This window comes from Aotus nancymaae, unplaced genomic scaffold (genome assembly GCF_030222135.1).
Source record: "Aotus nancymaae isolate 86718 unplaced genomic scaffold, 86718_ANA_hifiasm-v0.15.2.pri h1tg000022l_1, whole genome shotgun sequence".
Classification (NCBI taxonomy): Eukaryota; Metazoa; Chordata; class Mammalia; order Primates; family Aotidae; genus Aotus; species Aotus nancymaae.
This window is the reverse complement of record NW_026988435.1, coordinates 32,827,448-32,851,650: the sequence shown is the minus strand read 5'-3', so window position 1 is coordinate 32,851,650 and position 24,203 is coordinate 32,827,448. Positions and strand designations below refer to the sequence as shown.

The window sequence follows — 24,203 nt, the reverse complement described above, 5'->3', positions numbered from 1 at the left end:
TATGATTTTTTTTTTGAAGCAAAGTCTCACTCTGTCACCCAGGCTGGAGTGCAGTGGCATGATCTTGGCTCACTGCAACCTCCACCTCCCGGTTTCAAGTGATTCTCCTGCTCAGCCTCCCTAGTAGCTGGGACTACAGGTGTGCACCACCATGCCTGGCTAACTTTTTATTTTTAGCAGAGACAGGCTTTCACCATGTTGGCCAAGCTGGTTCCGAACTCCCAACCTCAGGTGATCCACTTGCCTCGGCCTCCCAAACCGCTGGGATTACAGGCATGAGCCACCGCGGTGGTCACCATTATGATGCTTTATGTTTCTTGCCCACTGAACAAAACTGCCTTCTTCCCTTGAACATGAAAGGGACAGAACACCTTTGGAAAGGTTTATCATCTTCCAGTCTCTTCAGAAAAGAACACCCCACACTTCTCCTACTCCTAATCTTCAGTAAGTGATGATGAGCCATTGCCCCTGCTACAACAGATTGCTACTCTAAAAAATTTACTTACAGCCAGGCACAGTGGCTCATGCCTGTAATCCCAGCACTTTGGGGGTCTGAGGTGGGCAAATCATGAGGTCAGAAGATCAAGACCATCCTGGCCAATGTGGTGAAACTCCATCTCTACTAAAGATACAAAAATTAGCTGGGTATGGTGACACGCGCCTGTAGTCCCAGCTACTCGGGAGGCTGAGGCAGGAGAATCACTTGAACCCAGGAGGCAGAGGACACTGTCCAGCTTAATGACAGACTGAGACTCTGTCTCAAATTTTAAAAAAATTACTTTCAAATTTAGACCATTTCCACAAAGAAAGAAAGAACATTTTCATGCTAGATGCATTATCTCCCAGAACACTATGCCCTTTTAGTGGAAAGGAAACCCAGCTGGTGTTCTAGAATCTTCAGTGGTCTGGTTGTTGAATTACAAATCAAAATAAAATAAAAGATCTAAATAAATAGATATTACAAATGACTAATGAACAGAGCCTAAAGGCAAGATACATCAATAGCTTGGGAAATGCCCGCGTTTCTGCTTTTCGGCGTTGTTGGAAATACTATTAAGGACATTATGTTCAATTTTGCTTTCATCATTAGCTTAATAAAAATGCATGGTACGACATTCCCATTTATTTTTCTATTCTGAGAACATTAAGTCAAGAGCATCTCCAGTTTCACCCATCACCTAAAGAGTTATTTATCTGTGACTTTTGAATATGGTATTACATGTTTTTATCTAGTATAGCATCTTCCTTGCAAAATTTACCTAAAAATAGGACTGCACGTTAAGCAAATAATAACAGTCATCAGGAAAAAAATGAGCTGGTGCTAGACGAGGAAGGAGAAGATAATCTCAAGCTGAGTCCTCAAAAGAAATGTGAAACTAATGAGGCAGACACACACAGCGGGGTGGGGGAGGCACCAAATGACCAGTGTGACAGAAAATATTTCTGTGTCAATAGGATCTTTTCCGAGAAAGAAAGGCAAATAAAAAAACTTTAAAACTGACAGCCACATCTTTCTATGCATAATGAAGAACCGAAGAACTTGTCTTCATAGGAGAAATATTGATAATAAAATGAAAATTAAAAATGAATTATGTAGCAAAGATAGGATGCCAAGCAAAGGTTATGCTGGACACAGAACATTTTCAGCAGCCTACTCCCATTCTCTTCAGCATGACTGTCAGTCTACATACAGTGACCTGCGAAGTGAACTCAATAGACGCCTGGTGGCTTCTTGCCTAAGAGTCTTTCATCATCTTTGCCTCTGATCTCTCTTCATATGGTAAAATCTATAATGGGTCAATATCATTCTATTCACCATGACAGCATCTTCAGCTCCTCTCCATAAGGAAAGATGGGATTGGTGGCTTTGTGGCTGACCCTTTATTACAAGGATGTATCATGTGCCTCCTATGTAAAATGGAAAGAATTTTACCAATTATATGAATTATTATTACTGTAACCTCTCCCCATTTGCCCCATTAAACTCTCCTTGGCTTGGTAGTACATTAAGAGCCAGAATATGATAACCTCTGCCCAGCTCCCTTGCGGTGAAAGGACACTAAAATACTCAGGTCTGACTCCACTTTTCCTCAGGATATCTGGACTGGTCATTTTTATTCCTTCCATCCTACTTGACCATGCCACACCCTGGATATTTGCAAGAACTTCTGATCATGAATGACGAAGAGATATTATAGAACCTAAAATGGGCTGCCCATTTGTCCATCCACTTTTTCATTTCACAGGTATTTACTGAACACTTCTTTTGTGCCTCGAATTGTGTTTGGGGCTGGGACATAAACCTGAGGACTAAGGCAGCTCACTCCCAGATGGAGGAGTATCCCCGCTATAAATTATTGTGATAATGTGTTGGGTGCTTTAGGAGATGTGAACTGTAGGCACCACCTTCTCAGAGCTTCCAGAAAACAGCAGAGGCTGCTACAAAGTTTGGACAGAGGGGTCACAGGTCTATCCAAACTTCCCTAGTCCGCTTTAGTGAGCCCTATTCTCTGTTCTTCATTGTTTTCTTCAAAGAGCGCCCAGGCTCCCACCATCCGGAGGAGGGATAAGCGTTGCCATGGCTCAGAGCTGCCCCTGCAGCCCGGCCTGCGCCCTGCTCTCTGCTGCCCCCTGCAGGGTTCGCTCATTTATTCGCAGTGATATTTTCTTGAACCTTAAAACATCCTCCATCATTTAGGAAGCAATTCCTGAATTCCCAACTGCCACCGGAGGGAAGCAGAGACAGTAACCCTGTGCCAGAATCTCTACAGGGGCCCTGTGGCTCCCCACATCAGCCATGGGTGTGTGCCCACTTTTTTGTCTCGGGTATGAAGGAAATCATTGACAAGCGACCAAGCCAATTTCACACCTCCCCATGGGAAAACGTTTTTCTGAACCCCACTACCATCCTGTCTCTGGGCCAACGGACCCTTTATCTCTTCTAAAAAGTGAAAGCATTAAAAGAGAGAGAGAGAGAGAAAACGCTGCCACACGGGTTTTTCCTGTTTTTTCAACTAAACAAGCCAATCATTTACGTGTCTCTTTCCTGCTTAAAAAGGAATAAAGAATACACCAAGGGTGCAGATATGGTGGGGTTGGAGGAGGCCAGCTTTTCGGGAGAGTACTGAGCGCCTGTGGGGGAATGTGCCCCCAGTTCAGAAAGGTTTTCCCTCAGTCATTGCCCATTCATGGCAGCCCTTGAGAAGAGTCCCCCCGACAGACCAAGCTGGTTAGCCAGACACTACAGCTCTTTCTTCATTTTTTCCTGATTGGTACCAGCCCAAGAAACACAGACGCTAGTGTTTCCTTCGCATTGTGTTCCCTGTGTCCCTAGTCAATTCATTAGCATGTTGGTTTGCAGAAATTTTTGCTCAGTAGGACATTAGATAAGACCATGGAATATTGCTATTTCTAAAATTATTTTCTACTTTTTTTTTTTTAACTATTTTTTTTCTGTTCCTCCAGTCAATCCCTCAAATTCCCCCACCACCCACATTCACCCAGGACTCCTGACGTTTATATTTAGACCACCTCCCACCACAGGCTTCAGAAGCTGTTTGCTCCTGATTTTCCAAATGAGGCAAAATGAAACTTCAAGCTCACAACCAGCAGCAACTCGACGCATGCTTCTGCACACATTATGCAGATGTGCTTTTAATCTTTCTTGTATCTTTACAAGCGGACCCTCCCAGGCTTCTGCAGTGTAAGAGAACAGATGTGGTTTTATTAAAATTAGTCTCTCAATTTCAGTAGCTTTAAGTTCCCACCTGCTTGAAGGCAGCACCAAAGGGAGCCCCTCAGAGCCTCCTCTGCTATTCCAAGCATTTCAGGGTGGCCATGCAGGACAGCAAGGAAGAAATCTGCTTCTGGACTTTGATTTCAATCTCACCTGCTGTCCACTTCCTGTACTGAAGAAGGCATCTTGATGAGGTATTGCTCCACAGCTTTCGGACCCTCTGAGAGAACAGGGGTCTTGGATCTTTCCACTGTAACTCTGGGTACAACATTTCTCACTTGGTAGCCACCCCCAAGGTCCCAGGTTGTCTTCATAATGCTAGGATCACATGGTCTTAGCCACCTTTTCCACTTAACTCCTGAAGTTGCTCTGCTCATGCCTGGATTCACAAGTCCTTAGGCTTCTGACTTAGCCTACCCCTTTATTAAGGTTGAGAACTAGCTCTAGAAAGGGAGCAGGTCACAAGTGCCCCCACCCCTCGCATACCCTTATTTATTATTTTTTTCTTTTTTCTCCAGATGCCTTTGTCCCTACAATGGGATGAATCATGTCTTCTCAAAAGATATATCCAAAGCAATGTAAGGGTTCACCAGCAGATGAATGGATAAAGAAAATGTGGTGTGTATACCAAATGGAGTACTATTCAGCCATTAACAAACATGAGATCCTATTATTTGTAACAACGTAGATGGAACTGGAGGTCATTATGTTAAGTTAAATAAGCCAGGAGTAGAAAGACAAACTTCAAATGTTCTCACTTATTTGTGGGAGCTAAAAATTAAAACAATTGAGCTCATAGAGATGGACAGTAGAACAACAGTTACCAGAGACCAGCAAGGGTAGTTGGGGTAAGGAGTGGGGGTGGGTATAAAAATATAATTAGATAGAACAAATAAGAGCTAATGTTTGATAGTACCACAGGGTAACTACAGTTGACAACATTTACTGTATATTTGAAAATAACTAAGTATAATTGGATTGTCTGTAACACAAAGAAAGGACAAATGCCTCAGGCAATGGATACCCTATTTACCCGGATGGGATGATTACACATTGCATACCTGTATCAAAATGTCTCATATACCCCATAAATAGATGCACATACTATCTGCACACAAAAATTTAAAATTAATAATTTTTAAAGATATGTCTAATTCCTAACCTCTGGTACACATGAATGTACCCACATGAAAATAGGTTTTTTGTAGGTCTTCACAGATATCGTTAAGAATCTTAGAATGAGATCATCCTGGATTTCAGTTGCATCCTAAATCCACGTGTCCTTAGAAGAGAAAGGAGAAAGAGATTTTAGACACAGGAAGGGGGAAGACCATATGAAGATGAAGACAGAGATTGGAGGGATGCTTCCACAAGCAAGAAACACCAGGAGCCATCAGAAACTGGAGGAGGCAAGAAAAGATTCTCCTGTAGAGCCCCAGAGAGAGTGCAGCCCTGAAGACAGCTTGAGGATTTCTGGCCTCCAGAACCATGAAAGAATGCATTTCTGTCGTTTTGACCCATCAAGCTTGTGGTAGTATGTGGCAGTCGTATTCCCTCAGAGGGTCCAAAAGCCATGGAGCAATGCCTCATCAAGATCCCTTCTTCAGTACAGGGAGTGGACAGCAGGTGAGGATGAAATCATAGTCCAGGAGCAGATCTCCTCCCTCCTGTCCTGCACGGCCACCCTGCAATGCCTGGAATAGCAGAGGAGGCTCTGAGGGACTCCCTTTGGTGCTGCCATCAAGCAAGTGGGAACTTAGAGCTATTGAAATTTACTTGCTAATTTTAATAAAAACATAATAAAAATATAGCTGTCATCCCACTACTGAAGCCCCAACCTGTCCTTCTATTTATTTCAGCGAAAAAAAGATTAAAACTCAGGCAATTAGAAACTGGAGTAAAAGGTGCCACCTAACCCCTCCAGGGACAAACAACTGAGTCCTAGCTGAGCACAGTCCTGTGTTCATCTGGTGTCTTCTTCTTGAATACCATTTTGTTGATACTCCTTAAAATTAAACTCTATATTTCTTAGGGTTATTCCTGCTAATCTTATAGACACTAGTTAGACAACATGTGAATAGACTTAAAATGAATATACTTTAACTCTACCACTCACTTTGCAACTCAGCACACTCTCCCCTGCCCACCAACAAGCAAAACAAGCCATTCATAAGTTGATGATTGTAGAAGCCACAATTCCAATAGTTTATGTCTAGCTGCCCAAGACAAGGATTATTAGGTCGTTCCAGACTTCCTCACTCAGCTTTCTAGTGGACAGTAGGCCTCTGTTCTCAGGCTGCTCTCTAGAACAAAAACACATTTGAATTCCTTCCAACCAAAAATAATAACTATAAACAAACAAAAATAGTAACCTTCTGTCTCTCCACCATGTTCCTCCCTTACCTATTACTCCCTCTCCCTTGCCATATATAAGAGGCAATCTTCTTAAAAGATAAATAATCTTTGGGGCTATGGTTAAAAGCATTTATTGTGGCCTTAGACAGACCTGTGTCAAGTCCCGGCTCTGCAATTTAGCATGTTATTCTCTCCAGGTCTTGCTTCTTTCTCAATTAAAAGAGGAAGAGCCACAGAGTTATGCTACAAGAAGACAATGAGATGAGGCGGTTGTAGAACTAAGTAAACAGAAAGGACTTCAGAGGATAAAAGGGTAATGAGACTCTGTACAGCCCAGGAAAAGGATAAAGAGAGAAGAATTTGGAGTTAAAGAAAACACATGAAGGACTCCTAGACCTCTAGCTGGGCCAGCAAGGGACTGTTGCTCAGGCATCAGGAATTGACAGGAGTTGACTGAGCAGCCACTGATACAGGCCCCACCCATGGCTTCTACATTCCTCTTCCATCACAGCACAAGCACCCAGAACCCTAACTGGCAGTGCCAGAGACACAGCAGGTACTCAGGGATGACCTACTTCCTGCATCCAGGAAGCAGAGCCCATGGTATCCAAGGGCAGGGGAGATGTATCCATGACCAGATGTCCAGAGTGTATTTGGGCAAGAACCCAAGGTGGCACATTCAGAGTATGCTACAATAACAGAAAGATCCCTGCTCCTTAAAGCAATCCACACCCTGATGTTTCCTGGGTGGTGATGAGTGGGTTTGTAAATGTGGGCTCCCTAGGAATTCTTAATGCCCATATACAGTCCACAGTCATCATATTGATATAATTAGGTGCCCTATGTGAAATTACTCTTTTCTTCTTTAGCAAAAGCAATGTTAGCATCCTTTTATGTGGACGGGGACAAAACGTCACCTTGGGTCAGATCTTAAGAGGCCCTTTGAGTTTCACAGATGAATGAGAGGCAAGCCCAGAGCACATCATTTGCCCCCCAGTCTGCTATGCTTGATGTATGTAAAATATATTATTTTATGTCAACTACACTTTCAAATATAACACAGTGTTATTTTAAAAAGGTGTAGTTTACATGTATTCTTGATATTTCTAGGCAGGCATAGAAAAGAGGAGATGGAATTCGTGATACACAGTGAAATAGATCACCAAGGGTAAAAATTTTACAAATAGAATGGACTGCAGTTCCTGAAGATAGTAATTCTTGCCTACTTGCTTCATGAGCTTGTTAAGAGGATTGAAATCAAAATGAGATCAGAGAAATAAAAACACAATCAAGATTTCAGAAACTGAAAATAGCACTATCATTATTATTTTTAATTAAAGTAATTTATATGAGAACTACATATTTGAGCTGCAAACTCAGTAACCTGGCCCTCAGGTGCACAGAAAAGTTCTAATTAAAATTTTAATAATCACCTTATTACAAGGTAGACGGTTTCTTAACAGTGAAATAACAAACAGCCATGGAAGTTGGATTCTACTATTCCCAGATTTCCCCATTCTAGTCCCTGTTCCCCAAAAACACTCTCGACACAACACATTCACACACACACATACTCGTGCACTGTACAGGTTCCCTGGGCATTCGCCTGTCTTATGAGAGCAGACCTACAGATAATGCCTTGGTGAGTTTAGAATCTCTTTTTGTTTGGTTGGTTGGTTGGTTGGCTGGTTTTGAGACGGAGTTTCTCTCTTGTTGCCCAGGCTGGAGTGCAATGGCTCAATCTTAGCTCATTGCAACCTCCACCTCCTGGGTTCAAGCAAAATTCTTTTGCCTCAGTCTCCCAAGTAGCTGAGACTATAAGTGCCAACCACCATGCCTGGCTAATTCTTTTGTATTTTAGTAGAGATAGGGTTTCACCATGTTGGTCAGGTTGGTCTTGAACTCCTGACCTCAGGTGATCCACCACCTTGGCCTCCCAAGGGAGTTTAGAATCTACAACAAGAAAAGAGAAAAAATTTGTCTTCTTATAATCTCTTTGAATAAATTTTTAAATGTATTCTTTTGTCTGTTTCTCAAACTAGCACAAATCCCATTTTACCTTTTCTTTCAATCAGTTTAAAAAAGAAAAAAATCAAAGCACCACCCCCCCAAAAAAATAAATCATGACTGATGAAAAAAGGCACCGTGATGTGACTGTGGTACATGGACCAGCCTGTCAGCAATGACCACAGTTCACCTGAGAGTAAGATTACAAAATCACAACCAGAAAATGACTTTTATAATCAGCCTGCAAAGCTAATGCCCAATATGTGGTATTTTCTGCTAAAACTCCTGGAAATCTGCCCACATGCTGGACATCTGTATTTGCAGACCCTCTACTAGGAGCTAAATTTATCTGCTGTTTAGTGTTTTATTAGATTTAAAAGAGCTAAGCAGAGAGTTTTAATCTAAGGGAGGATATTTGATGAAATAAAAACTGGTAAAAACAAGAATGACATCAGAGAGGAGAATGGACAAGAAGGTTTTGCAGATCCTCCAACTTCCTAAATGTCTATCCCTTCCAGACTTCACCCCGAGTTTTTGTGCCCCTAATCTGAACTCGACATGTGTCAGATACAGAGGGCATATGGAAATATGATAAACCAGATTTCCACACGTTAGGGAACTTGGAGTCTATTTGGAGAAGTAACACTAGCACAGGAATAATTAGTTCTCAAAATATATCATTTAAATGCAGAATTTGGTGAATTTTAAGTGCCTTAAAATATCACCAAAAGGAAGTTCAATGTGAACTCCCACAGTAATCTGGAAAAGCTTCAAGATGAAATGAGGGACATCAGATGAGTCTTGAAAACTGGGAAGCCTCTAGATCCCTAGGGGCAAACATAGTAATTCCCAAGCAAGAGGAATAGCACAAGGGAGGGCAAACAGTCATTCTCCAATTTTAGTACGCCTAAGTGTTACTTTGGAAGCTTTTACGTAGAAGATAGATTCCATTAGATAGATAGATAGAGACACAGAGTGATAGATAATATATAGATAAGGAGATGAAATGGGTGGATAGAAGATGGAGATATATTAAATGGACGGGTAAACAGATAATATATAGAGATAAATGAAATTAATACATAGATGAGAGAGAAAGAGAGAGAGAGAGATGGGATGGACAGATAGATGATTCATAGATAGATAGATAGATAGATAGATAGATAGATAGATAGATAGATAGATAGACAGATTTCACTTGGACCCACTGCCAGCAATTCTAAATCAGAAACTTTCAGAGAAATTCCAGAAATCTGAATTTTTAACAAGTTATCCTCCACATACCGAAATGAAGAAGTGATCCATAGCCATACTTTAGAAAACACTGACCTAAGTCTGGCAGCTTCACTTTCCTTTACAGCAGGGAGTACAAAGAGACATTATTAGCTGAGATAAGCATGCCCCCAAGATAATTTTATTAATACAGTACCTCCACGTTTCTAAAGTACTGTTATACACCAGGCATGGTGGCTCAGGCCTGTAATCCCAGCACTTTAGGAGGCCAAGGCGGGTAGATCACCTGAGGTCAGGAGTTTGAGACCAGCCTGGTCAACATGGTGAAACCCCATCTCTACTAAAACTACAAAATTAGCCAGGCGTAATAGCAGTAACCTGTAATCCCAGCTACTTGGGAGGCTGAGGCAGGGATAATTGCTTGAACCGAGGAGGCAGAAGTTGCAGTGAGCCAAGACCATGCCGTTGCACTCCAGCCTGGGCAACAGAGCGAGATTCCAGCTAAATAAATAAATATATATATAAAGCACTGTTATAAATAACTGTAAGTTTATTTCAAATACTAAAAAGATAACTATTTTATTTCCATTTTAAATTTCTGGTACCAAGCATTAAAAAAAAGTTTTGTGACTTAACCAAGATCACAACTAGTTATTGGCAATGGGACCCAGGTCTCCTGACAACTAGATAAACTCACTCCACTAGACCTTACTAACTTGTAGTAATTGTTTTGCCCTAAAATGGAAATTCTTATTTTGGCATCCATTCAACTGAAGAAATATATAGATACATAGTATAGGTGGCCTTATATTTAAATGCAGGATGCTCCACTGTCTTTTCCAAAACTCAAGCCGTATTTCTTATTCCCAATATATATTTATTTATTTATTATTACATTCATTTCACAAATGTATTGAGCTACTGCTACATGCCTGATCCAGTTTTAATTTCTGGGGATATAAATGGTCATCTCTTAATGGAACTGGCATTTAACAGATAATTATAATTTCTACCAAGTGGTAAAAATGATAATTTTTTATAATTTTATAATTACAACACAGAATGTTCAGGAAATTGAAGGAAGAGTTGATGGCTACAGCAAGTGAACCTAAAGAAGAGCATTTGACGAAGGTAGACAGTTTGGTGGGGCAGGACTACTGAGTGTCTCACACTACTAATTGCCATAGAGATCAGGAGATAAATAATCTGAATTGAGTTTTGATTAAGAAAATTACTCCACTTCTGCATGGTCTCCTTTACAGAAGGGAGTGGGTTAAAATGGTCACCAGGAGTCTAATTATGAGACTGTTGCTTTATATACATATTATTACATATATAATATATATAATTATGTAATATATATTATATAAATATATAATATATTATATATAAATATGTAATATATTATTTATATATAATTATATATTATATATTTCATATTATATTAATTATATTATATATAATTATATATGTTAAATATTATATAAATAATATATATTATATATTTTATAATATATAATATATATTATATATCATAATATATATAATTATATATATTATATTACATTATATTATAATTTATATATTAATTATATATATTATATATAATTATATAATATATATTATAATAAATTATATATTATATATTATATATTTAATTCATATATATAATTTAATTATATAATATATAATTTATATATTATATATCATATATTATTATATATATTAATTATATAGAAATATATTATTAATTTCATTTATCTCTATATAATTAATGATATATAATTATATATATCATATATTATTATATATATATCATTGCACTTTAGGTTCTGGGGTATATCTGCAGAACATGCAGGATTGTTGCATAGGTACATACACGGCAATGTGGATTGCTGCCTCCATCCCCGTCACCTATATCTGGCATTTCTCCCCATGTTATCCCTCCTCAACTCCCTACCCCCCACTGTCTCTGCCCTTGTCCCCCACAACAGACCCCAGTGTGTGATGCTCCCCTCCCTGTGTCCATGTGTTCTCATTGTTCGACACCCGCCTATGAATGAGAACATGCTGTGTTTGATTTTCTGTTCTTGTGTCAGTTTGCTGAGAATGATGGCTTCTAGATTCATCCATGTCCCTACAAAGGACACAAACTCATCGTTTTTTATGGCTGCATAGTATTCCATGGTGTATATGTGCCACATTTTCCTTGTCCAGTCTATCACCGATGGGCATCTGGGTTGATTCCAGGTCTTTACTATTGTAAATAAACAGTGCTACAATGAACATACGTATGCATGTACATTGCAAGCCATCTGGGAGAGAAGCAGTGGTAGCATGGAGTAGGATTGTGGCAGTGGGGAGAAAAATAGTGGATGTATGGCAGAGCTGTCTAGAAGTCAGAGCCAGCAGGAGCAGTGTTTGGCTGCAAGATGAAAGAGAAATAGTCAAGGGTGACACCAGATGATTGACAAGTGGGAGGATGGTGATTACCATTCCCTGAAACAAGAATAAATGGAAAAAGAGCAGTTTTTGAAGGGGAAAGGAGAAGAGAAGAAAATGAATCAAGTTTGGGATGGGTTAAATTTGAGTTGCCTGGAAGCATTCTAAATGGAAATGTTCACTAGACAATTGGGTATTCTAGCGTGGTACTACAGAGAGGCCTAGGTTAAGGACAAAGTTGTAGAAACCATAAGCATGGGAGTGCATGAGACCTTGGAGGAAAGAATGTGGGGTGAGAGGACAAGAGTGCTTAGAAAAGACTCTTCAGGTAATCCAACAGCCAAGGGTTATGCAGAGATGTGTGACAGCAAAGGACACTGAGAAGTCACCACAACAGGAGAAAATCAAACCTAGGATGACACCATGGATGCTGATAATAGCATGGGCACATTAATGACAAGCTTTCTTAAGTCATCATTAAAACATCTGTATTGGTCCATTTTCACACTGCTATAAAGAACTTCTCTGAGACTGTGTAATTTATAAAGGAAAGAAGTTTAATTGACCTACAATTCCACATGGCTGGGGGAGCCTCAGGAAACTTACAATCATGATGGAAGATGAAGCAGACACCTTCTTCACAGGGCGAAGAATCTCACCCAGCAGTATAACTGTGACATTCTGATCTCTTAATTTTTTAGGTACTGGCAAAATGTACAAGATTCACTGCAAGACACTGAAAGAAAATATAACACTGTGTCTAAAAATACAATAGGGGATTGCAAGTAGCCCTCCGTGACTCTGAAGTTGATTATTGAGTTTGATCATCAATGACATGCTTTGTTTCTTCGCTTGCTAACTTTTGGCAATTATAGTCAACAAGGTAAACTGTCTTACTATGTGATTCCAATGAGATCCTTCTCCTCCTTGGAACCAGTTTTTTTTTTTTAATTTCAGCAAGAGAGAAGGGCCGATTTGGCTAAACAGGTTGACTAATTCTTGTTTCCCTTCCCTGTGTATTTTAACAGAACTAGTGGGCTTAAATGGACAATCTTTCCAGAAAAAGGAGGTCAGTTCTTCCGAAACAAGTAAATGAGAAAGTAAACCTCCAGACCATTCCTACATTTTGTACTTGTTGACAGAGGAGGTTCTACCCTAAGATGGAGTATCATGGGAATCTTCTCCTTCTGTTCCATCTCAATCATGGGTTTGAATTAAAATATCAAAATCCTAGTATTTGTGTATAATATTTTTATTGTGTATTCAAGAGTGTCCCACTGCATATAGCCATAGAGCTCTGTAGGGCGGTACTGGGCTCTTAACATGGTACTTCAAATGTTCTCTTACCCAGGGTCACTTCAATTTAGCAAGTATCAACTAACAAGTTTCCACTGGATACAAAGCACAGGAAGGAATTCTGTAAATGATATGAAGATGTATAAAGATTGAAGGGTAGAGAAAAGCCCCACAAAGATGTATAAACACTTCGAGCTCTTGAATCAAACCCTATGTCTTTTTGGACTTTCAAAAACTTCTAAACAATGGCAAGAATCCTTGCTAAGGTATGAAAAATCTGGGCCATAACCCCAAATCCACAGAAGGCTATAACTTACCCCCAAGAAAAATGCAATGAGAATGGAGTGTGGAGGAGACACTGATGCTTAAAAGTCAGAAACATATAGAACTAAAAGTCATGCTCACAGTCATTGTATGTTCACTGTGTACCAGCAATCATGCTAAGTGTGCTATATAAATAACTGCATTTTAACCTTACAAATAGCCCTGCAAGAATGTATTATTATTTTCACCCCACTTTGTTGATGAGGAAATTTAAAAGTTTAGATGTTAAATTAATTATCCAAAGTCACAAAAATCAGTAAGTGGTAGAGCCTGGAATTGAACCCAGACCCTAGATTCTAAGCCACTACATGCAATGACTGTCTTCCTGGTCTACCTCTTTCTCTCCAGCAACCTCAGTGCAGCCTTACCCCAGAGCCCCAGCCAGTTATAGTAGACACAGTGCTACTATATTTTAGGGATCCACAAAAATATTCTATTTCTTCTAAGTCAGAATATATTAATCTAATAACAATAAATATATGATAATAAATCCAGCCTGAATTGTGTTCATCTATATATCAACATAATCATAAAACATAAAATTTATTAGTTTATTTATTTTTATGAAAACAGGGGACCTCCAAGGTGAAAGCGCCTACTCAAGGCCCAGAAAAGTCAGAATTTGGCAGATACCGTCTTCTTGACAGAGGGATAGAAACTTCACACTGTCCCTTTCTAAGCCCCTTCACTGGAGCTAATTTTTCCTCTTAAATATAATAAAATAACAATAATCAACACTTCTATAGCTTCTGCAATATGCCAGGAATGCATATACGAGCTTTATAAACATTCTTCACAAAGCCCTATGAAAAAGCTGCTACTACTGTTAGCCACAGAAAGTATCTGAGTCGCATGGTGCTAAAGTAGGTCAGCAGTGGCGAACCGCTGAGGGTCTGCAGCAACTTCAGTTCTTGCCTCCTCAGAAGAAAGAATTTGAATGAAGGGCAGAAGGAGAGACAGAGGCAACTTTAGAGAAGGGGAGAAAGTTTATTAAAAAGTTTGGAGCAGGAACAAAAGAAAGTAAAATATACTTGGAAGAAAGCGAAGCAGGCAACTTGAGAGATTGAACACCCTGTTTAACCTTTGACGTGGGGTTTTACACGTGGACAGACTTGCAGGGTCTTGCATCCCTTCTCCCCTGATCCTTCCCGTGAGGTGGGCTGTCTGCATGCACCATAGGCCGCCAGCACTTGGGAGGGGCCGCATGTGCACTGTTTACTGGAGTTGTACACATGCTCACTTGAGGAGTTCTTCCCTTACCAACTGAATGTTCTAGAAGGAACATTCTAGGGATATTTTGCCTCTTAATGTGCATACTTGAGCCCACTTGCCCAACTCCTGAGATCTTACTGGGAAGCTGCTGATCACCAGATTTAGGTGTTTCTATTGAGAGACACCTTGTCCCTGGTGGCAGCTGTAACCAATTATTATTTTAGAGAGATAGGTAACGACCACCTGACCATCATCTGATAGTCGCCTGACATTCCTGGTGGGCACAGAGGAGCCCTCTCCTGCCCTGCTCATGCCTGACTAGCTACTGTAACTACACTAGTTACTGTAACATTATTATTTCCATTTTATTTTATCATTATTATTATTACTGGCTCCATTTTAGCAGAAGAGCATTTAATATTTCTTTGAATCACATCTCACACACATTAAAATACCAAGATTCCCTTCAAGATGGATCTCTGGCCCCAGAATCTTCTCAGAATGATTTCGCTCATGTAGGCATGCAATCATTCATACATTCATTCCCTTAACATGCCTATCTTAAGAAAGGTGCTCTACAAGCCTCTGGAAATATAAGAAGGGAAAATGAAGTGTCTCTGTCTACAACTTGCTAACATTCTCACCCTAAGACTATGATTTAAAATACATCTCCTGTAGATTCAGCCATGTTATCTGTGCAATACCTGGAACTAAGTTTTGGTTTGCTAGACTTTGGTTGGTGGTCTTTCAGTGTTTGTGTGTTTGTCTGGAGAAGTGTGAGATTATGGTGTAGAAATTAACTTCACTTTAACCAGTGCATAAAGTACAAACAACCCTCTCCCAGAAGTGTCTACACTATTTAATAGAGAGTTAATAGGAAAGTACGCCAGAGGATTCATTTAAACACAACTCTTAACTTTCAAAATGGTACTGATATGAGCAATAATATGAACATAAAGCATTATTTCAGCTTTCAGCACGACATAAAAACCACCTCGTCTTTCTTCACAAAATAGTTCCCTCTGTCACTAACAGCATTCACGATTAGATCAGTTTGACAGTCTACTATTTTTACTTTTCAAGCACAGATCAAAGGCATAGCCTGCCTGATATCATTAAGATAACCTGAGGATAACTAGCCGTACATCAACAAAGGGAGAGACTCATTATTGTGATTGAATAAAACAACCAAGCTGATTATCAAAATTCCGACCACTTCTCCCCCACCTCACACTCCCTGTTGCTAAAACATTCTTTCCCAGAAATAAATACATTGTCATATATCTCATTTCCTTTTCTGACTTTTTAAATTTTGCTGTTGAAACGTCAACACTCTTCTTTGAGTAAATTAAGTAGTTCAATGAGTAGGTCCCTCATTATTACTTTTAATAATCAAGAGTTCCAACCTGATTTCTACTTGCATCTGCTTTTACAAGCATTTTTATTTTGTCTCTAGTTAGATACTACTTGACTGAATGATAGTGAACTCTTTTTCCATAACAATGCATATTTTAAATGTTTCAATATTATTTGCAGGAAACTTTTACCTTCCCAGCTGACTAATTATCATATTTAACAAAGCCTTTTTTGTGTGAGAGCGAACAGCGCAGCGATTGCCATCGTTTGCACGCACACTAAAACTAGCACTGGGAATGTGACCTTCATTTAGGCATTGAATAATGTTCTCTAAGGTGTATCCATCCTGCCTGCTAATCACCGCAGCTACAACACAGTTCCGTGTTGGGCAACTGAATTGTTTTTGTAAACAAAGAGTAAATTGTCTATTAGCGCATCTACACATTTTCTTGCATCAGAGAACTAACATAAGGAAAGGTCATTGAAGGAGACAGACAGGGTTCCAATTAAATGTTATCGGTGGGTAGGGGGATAGAGTCCAGTAATAAAGAAAAGTATTAAGCTTTTTTTTCCCCTCTTTCTTTGTGCCTTTGTTTGGGAAATAAGGGCTGTAATAACAGAGTTAAAACTCCCCATCAAAAGCAAAGCAAGGGCCTGCTAAATCAATTTTTATGTTAAAAAAAAAAAAAAGGGTAGCTCTACATTGCTGATATGGAAAAATAAAGATATTGAGTTATCATGCATAAATATGGAGCCATTATCACAAATCCAGCAGGAGTATTTTAGACTTTTAAGCATCTCCTAAAAGGCGCAGGAAAGAGATTTGAAAGTTCTTATAATTGAAATAAATCCTTTTACATGATTACAAGGCAGATCTTAGGCTACTAACAAGAAAGGAAACTTAAAAGGGAGGGGATGGTAAGAGTGAGGAGATTCTAGTCCACTGAACTCAAAAACCACACGTCCTACAGCAGCTGCCATTAAATAAATATTCTAGATCCATAACAGTTCTATCCCTGGTGACTATTTGCATGGTAAATGGATAAAAGCGCAGATTTAGAATCTCTTATTTATGTAGATCAGCAGGGAAAGAATAATTCAGTTCCTTCCTGCCAGAGGTTTACACACTCCATTCCAAAAAGGAAAATTATATGTCGTCAGCAAATATACAACAAGGAACCACTTAAAATTCTGGTTTCATTAATCATCATATGCATTTGCTTTTCTATCCCATTTCTTTGCAAACTTCAGTGCATACACACACATTAAAAACACATATACATATGTTCATATAGTTATTTATATAGAATATATATGTTTGTCCTGTGTCTGGCTGGCACAGGCTCAACTGATTCAAGTCCTGTTCTAACGAGACTGATTAAAGTCCTGTTTTTCTGACTCTGCTTTTTGGCCAGGAATAGCAATCTAATTTCTGATTAGCCAAGTTCTAAAGGCACACACTGAGTCCCACTGAATCATGGGCGCGGTTTCCCCCATACTATCCTTGTGGTAGTGAATAAGTCATACAAGATCTGTTGGTTTTATAAGGAGTTTCCCCTTTAGCTTGGCTCTCATTCTCTCTTGTCTGCTGCCATGTATGACATGTCTTTCACCCTCCACTATGATTTTGAAGCCTCCCCAGCCACGTAGAACTGTGAGTCCGTTCAACCTCATTTTCTTTGTAAGTTACCCAGTCTCAGGTATGTCTATCAGCAGCGTGAAAATGAACTAGTACATTATCTTCAGTGGGGTCTTCAAAGATAAAAGCCTGCAAAAACCTGATAGTTGAGGATGGCAGGTCAAAGTAGGTAAGCCAAAGTTTTTCCCAAAAGTCCACCAAATCAAGAAGGGCTTGGAGGATTTGAGGGAACTGAAGCCAAGGAAGCAGCTGGTATTCAGAGACCCAGTTGTGGCCAGGCGTGGTGGTTCACACCTGTAATGCCAGCATTTTTGGAGGCCAAGGCGGGTGGATCACCTGAGGTCGGGAGTTCAAGAGCAACCTGACCAACATGGAGAAACCCCGTCTCTACTAAAAATACAAAATTAGCCAGGTATGGTGGCACATGCCTGTAATCCCAGCTACTCAGGAGGCTGAGGTAGGAGAACCACTTGAACCCAGGAGGCAGAAGTTGTGGTGAGTGGAAATTGCACCACTGCACTCCAGCCTGGGTGACAAGAGTGAACCTCCATCTCAAAAAAACAAGAAAGAAAAAGATCCAGTTGTGACTTAAGATACCATCACTAATCCCAGAAACACTCCACAAAAGTCTACCAATAAAACTGATCCTTCAGTGTTTGCAGATCCCATGGTAATCTCTGGAGACAAAAAATTCTGCCAAGGATCTTGATAGCTAAAAGGAATAGCAATATGTCATTTAGGAACTTGCTATATCCAGAATAGCCTCTCACAGTTGGAAGGTCAGCTGCTAAGAGGCATAGATAATTTAACTGCCCTGTTGTCTTGAACAAGGAACTGGCAACATCAATTACAAAGGCTCTTGTACCATCTGAGTGAACTCATTGATGCCAAGAAATTTGCCTTCATGTTTGTTCAGCTTGGTCTACACATAGGAAGGTCACTGACAGATTGTTACCAGCTGCTGAGGAGTTCTTCAATGCCTTTCACAGGAGCGGCTTTATCCCCAAACTATACTGAGTCAGTGCCAAGGTGATAGGTTAAGTAAAACTTGAAGAGGCGATAATGATTGGTACAAAACCAGGAACATACCAGTATGTCATCCCAGCAGCCTCAGCATGCAGCCACTTGTGAGCTGTGAAGGAAAGAAGGAAAGAGGGTGAGTAGTGGATGGGATTCCAATGTGAACGAACAGCACAGCAGAAGCAGCAGCATTGGAAATCTAACTCCACTTCCGATGCTAGAAGACCTAGACATAAAATTTAGGGAGCTGTTCTTCCATAACAAAAGAAAAATCCAAATAACTGGATAAGGCAACCGAGTAAAGCAATTAAATGCGATGCTTCAGGATAGACATCAAGGCCATTAATAGCAACTAATGTCTTTCATTTGCAGTATTATGCATGGGGTATTTTAACTGTCACATAGTAAAATGATCTATTTTTCACTTCATTAATCAGAAAACATGATCATCGTGATCAGAAAAGTGGCCTCTTTTTACTTCCCGACCAAGATTTAACTGCAAGTGCTTACAATGAGGTCTCATTTTCTCAAGATTTTATCGCAGTTAAAAGATGTACTACAGCCCATTAGTCGGTAGGCTATGGATTATTATAATAAATACTTAAAATCACTTATCAAAATAAAGAGCCAAAGCACACTCTGCCATGCAGTGGGCCTGATTTTTTAATCAGAGTCTCTCACTTGCTAATTGGAAGTACTCGGAACTCCAAATGACTTGTCTTATCATTGGTGAGAATTAAAAAGGTTTATACACTGGAGATATTTTAGCACTTTTCCCAACTAGGTCACCCTCATTACACTAGCTTTGAGGCTTCTCTTACATTTTCTTTCTTATGTGTCAGTTCAAGAAACGGGCTTTCAGAGACAAGTACACCGACCCTCTCAGTCAATGATCCACCAAGCGACTATTCCACATGTAGGCAGCTCTACGCATAGCCACTTGCTAGGGGGAAAGAAAATCAATTTATTCCAGAAGTTTATTGAAGCTATTTTTTTGTATTTATTTTTACAATGTACCAAACTTCAGCCTGAAAAACAGGCTGGCTTATTTTCTGTATTTACTTACAAGGTGAATTTATTTATATACTTATTTATAAGAGTGTATTGAACAGGTATCAGACTGATTAGAAGGAGTGAGGGCAAATATGTTTGCTTGCTTCCTTGTTTTTAAAATTGTTCTGGAATGGTAATGAGGTTGGGAAAATATCATTACATCCAGAGTATTGGACCGTGCACCTGCCCAGAATCTTTCTCTGAGTCCCACAAAATAACGGCAGCCAACAGTGAATAAAGCAAGGGCCACCTGAGAGAGGAGGAAATGAATAAGACACCTGGGAGGGGACAGGAGCGCAGAGCGGCCAGTGAGCAGCAATCCGCTTGAGGAAAACATTTATTTCCTCTGAGGGCAAAAGGGGGAAATCGTGAATAAACCTTAGCAGCCACAAGTGGTGAAGGGAATCTGTAAGCCAGGTCATCGGAGAGTGTACCTACCCCTCAACCACAGCGCCTTCTCCTGCCTTGGGAGACCCCTGACGGCCACTGGTTGCTAAGTGCAGGGATAAAGACACCAAAGGCTAACTCTTCACTTTCAACAGGCTTTCCGTTTGAAGTTCTAAAGAGCCGCAAACCTCACAGAACCCACCATCTGCCGGATCTTTTGAATGAGGTCAAAGGTAGCCCACTCTGTGGGCTGAGATAATTGCTTCTGCAGGCTTAGTTAATTAGGACAGTTGTTTCATTATCAGCCAAGTTCTTTTTATACATACAGCCCACATGAATTGAGTCTGAAGATTCATCTCAGAAACCAGGCCAGGGCAGGAAAACCCAAATAATGCTCAGCAATATTCTCATTTTTAAAAATGTTGAAAATGAAAGACAAAGTTTTGAGTTTTGTGTAGAAAACAGTAAAACATAAACTCACACTTTTAAAGGAATATAGTAAATGAAAGAAATACTCAAGGAACAAATTTGGCAACATTTTTATTCTTTCACTTGAGCATGAATATATGTATGTTCCCTCTTGTTGACTAATCTGAAGTTACTATATTCCTAACCCCCCCTTGAAATTGCCCACTTCTGGACACCCTTCCCCATCACATTCCACATGGAGCAACTACGGTTATAAAAAGGACAAATAAAACGGGGGAAGCAGGCCGGTGGCTCACACCTGTAATCCCAGCACTTTCAGAGGCCAAGGTAGAAGATTGCTTGAGCTCAGGAGTTTGGGACCAGCCTGGGCAACATGACAAAATCCTGTCTCTACCAAAAAATACAGAAATTAGCTGAGCGTGGTGGTGCATGCCTGTAGTCCCGGCTACTTGGGAGGTTGCGGTGGAAAAATCACTTGAGTCCAGGAGGTCGTGACTGCAGTGAGCTGTGATCATTCCACGGTGCTCCAGCCTGCGTGACAGAGTGAGACCCTGTCTTAAAAAAAGAAGGTGGTGGGGAAGCAACTACTGTCACTACAGAATCAAAATGGAGTGAGAAATTGTCAACAGAACACTGCCTGTGGGAGTGAGAGATACGGAGCCTTCTGTCCTTTTGTGTCTATCCTCTGATTACTCTTGTCTGTAATTGTGCCTTGGTCTTATGGGTTAGGTTTGGTTATAGAGTTTTTGCCATGATTCTACATCTGTTGTGTCTTAAGAGACTCAGGAAAGAGGAAATTCCAGCATCAAACTTTAATCCAATAAATTAGGTTGGTGCAAAAGTAACTGTGGTTTTGCCATAACTCTTGCCATCGCTTTTAATGGCAAAACTGCCACTACTTTTGCACCAACCTAAGAGTAAGTACTCTCACGAAGTTTCTTCCTTTCCCCTCAGAATTGTCCTTCTCTTCACTCTATAGAGCCAAAGATTGGTTCTTATGTTTTCATTGCTGATAATTCTTTTGCACCCAAAATCTACCTGGACTTTCTCATATTCCTCAGCACTGTTGACTTACACATTTAGGTATGAACGAGACTTCACTGAGCATGAATTCTCTCTGTTCCCACAAAACTTTTTATGTGTTTCCATGAAAACACTGTTATCTGTGTACTTTAGCAGGCTTTTTTATTTTCCTACATCTCTCCCCCATGAAGCTATAAGCATCTTGAAGACAGAGACTCTGATATAAAAGCAAAGCACAGTGCCTGGACCATTGTAGGAGCTTACTAAGTTTATACTGAATGAATAAAAAAATGAATCGCAAAATATGGAAGATGGGAATCTGACGGCTCTGTCTTCCTTCACTTAGATGTCTTTCCTACTTCTGGCAACCATTGGAGACAGTGATTTGATTATACAACTATGTTTATTATCTCTGTCATTATCAATTTATTTGAATTCATCCATTTCTTTACTCATAAAAGTATGAAAACTTAGGATTATGTGTCCTTAAGGATTGTTGCAACCAACACGCACTTTGGCTGGTTAAACTCTATGCTTTCAAGATAAAGAAAACAAAATCTGCACGACTGCATTCTTAATAGTGTAAAAACTTGGAGATTAGGGAAAACTTCAGGAGTGGAAATATGACTGGGAAAATGGAAATTGTTCATTCACATGGGTTGATTTCTAAAGTTAGAATATCTGGATTCCACTTTACCACGTAATGGTCAGTATGACTTTTGGCAAGTTACGTAATCTCAGTTTTTCACACTGCTAAAATGGAAACAAGAATAGACTCAACCCAACAGGACTCTTACAGATTTCAACAAGATAAAGTGTGTTCAGGGCTGGCAAGTGCTGAGCTCCCCGCTACTCAGCATGAGGTCTTATCACTGCCATTATGGAGCTGTATCAGTCTTCCTCATGTCACTCAGAGAAGGCCCATCCAAAGAGACACAAAGGGGTATAAATCCAAGTTTATTCTTCATCTCACCATATAAGCATGAACACCCACTGGCTACTCTCCTTCACTACCCAGAAAACCTTTCTGCGCATCATGCAAACTGCATCATAAACTCCAGGAAACACCAGCTTTCAGCACATAGGTAATTTGAGCATAGTTATAACCTCCATTGCTTGGGTTCTAGCTCTGTCTGTGGGTCCCTCAGTCTGCTATTCTGGCCCATGCCATGACAATAGCTACCAATAATACTAATATTTATTAAGTGCTTATAATGCACTTTACAAATTTTCACTTATTTAGTCCTCAAAACAACCCATTAAAGAAGATGATTATTATATCATCAGATGACTAACCTATTCAATTAGGAAACAAAAGCAAAGAGAGATCACATAACTTATCCAAAGTCACACTATAAATTAACTGTGTATAGTTAAAAGATGTATTAAAATTTTTTTTACAAAGAGAGAGATACATTAAAATAGAAAAACAGGCCGTGCACAGTGCTCATGCCTGTAATCCTAGGACTCTGGGAAGCCCAGGCGGGTGGATCACCCGAAGTCAGGAATTCGAGACCAGCCTGGTCAACATGGTGAAACCCCATCTCTACTAAAAATACAAAAAAATTAGCCAGACATAGTGGCATGCACCTGTAGTCCCAGACACTCAGGAGGCTGAGGCAGGAGAATTGCTTGAACCTGGGAGGTGGAGGCTGCAGTGAGCCGAGATTGTACCACTGCATTCCAGCCTGGGTGATACAGTGAGATTTTGTCTCAAAAATAATAATAATACTAACAATAGAAAAACATAGAGGGAAAGATGCATTAAAATAAAAATTTTAAATTGTGACAAATTACCAGCTGGTCCAGGTATCTTGTCTTTCAGAAAAGTTACTCAATTTTACCAAAGTAGTTATAAACCCTTTGTAAAAACTCTGGAAAAGGTCTAGAAATTCATAAGGTAGAAAAATTTGTGACTTTCTGCAATTAAAGTTGAGCAAGCTTAGATAAAATTCTGTGAAGGAAGAAAGGAAAAATGTGGGAAGTAACGAAGTTCCTCTTTAAAGTTTCCTTTCTTTTTAAAAAATAAATCATAAGAGTGCTAGTAATTCTTTGCTAAATCCTATCCTATGTAGCTGTTCGACACGCCATGCTAACAGGCACGTAGTACTTTCTATGTCCTTATACTTTAACCAAAATAACTGTGCTGGACGTGCTCATATGTCCCAGCTCTCCATTGCTTTTACCTGTTTAGAAAAGTTTTAAGTTGTTAGCCCATCAGGTTTTAGTTTAAATTGTGTAGTCTGGTTTCAGCCAATGGATATCAGACACAGCAGTAACGACAACCCCAAATGCGTAAAGAATAAATATGTCTGCTTTCCTTTGTTGCACTCTCTGGCAAAATGGCTAGCAAGAGTACCCTTCCCGCAGTCCAGGAAGTAAAACTTGCATTGCTGAAACATCCATTGTCTCAGTGCTAATTTTTCTTTGTGGCACCGAGCATCTATTTCCAACAAAAAAGAAGGAAGGAAGAGAAAAAGAACAGAAGAAGCAGATCAGGGAAGGGAAATAAGCATAATTAAACTCCTACTGATGTGTGAGGCATCATTTCAGAAACATTTCATTTGTATGACTTGCTAATACTCCAGACACTTTTGTCTTTCTCTCTTTCCATTGTGTCCAACTGTGGAGATCCCAACTTTTGTCCTTGCATTTAAGCAGCCAAGTCATGTTTTAACCTTGAATCTGTCT

At 39.8% G+C, this 24,203-nt stretch overlaps 1 long non-coding RNA gene across 1 annotated transcript; it reads right to left on the bottom strand.

Moving 5' to 3' along the window:
• Positions 1–2,231: 2,231 nt before the first annotated feature.
• Positions 2,232–6,434, bottom strand: LOC110567990 (uncharacterized). Its single transcript, XR_002478319.1, has 2 exons — positions 6,243–6,434; positions 2,232–2,439 (listed from the first exon to the last, which is right to left on the bottom strand). It is a non-coding gene; the product is annotated as an uncharacterized LOC110567990 (long non-coding RNA).
• Positions 6,435–24,203: the final 17,769 nt, after the last annotated feature.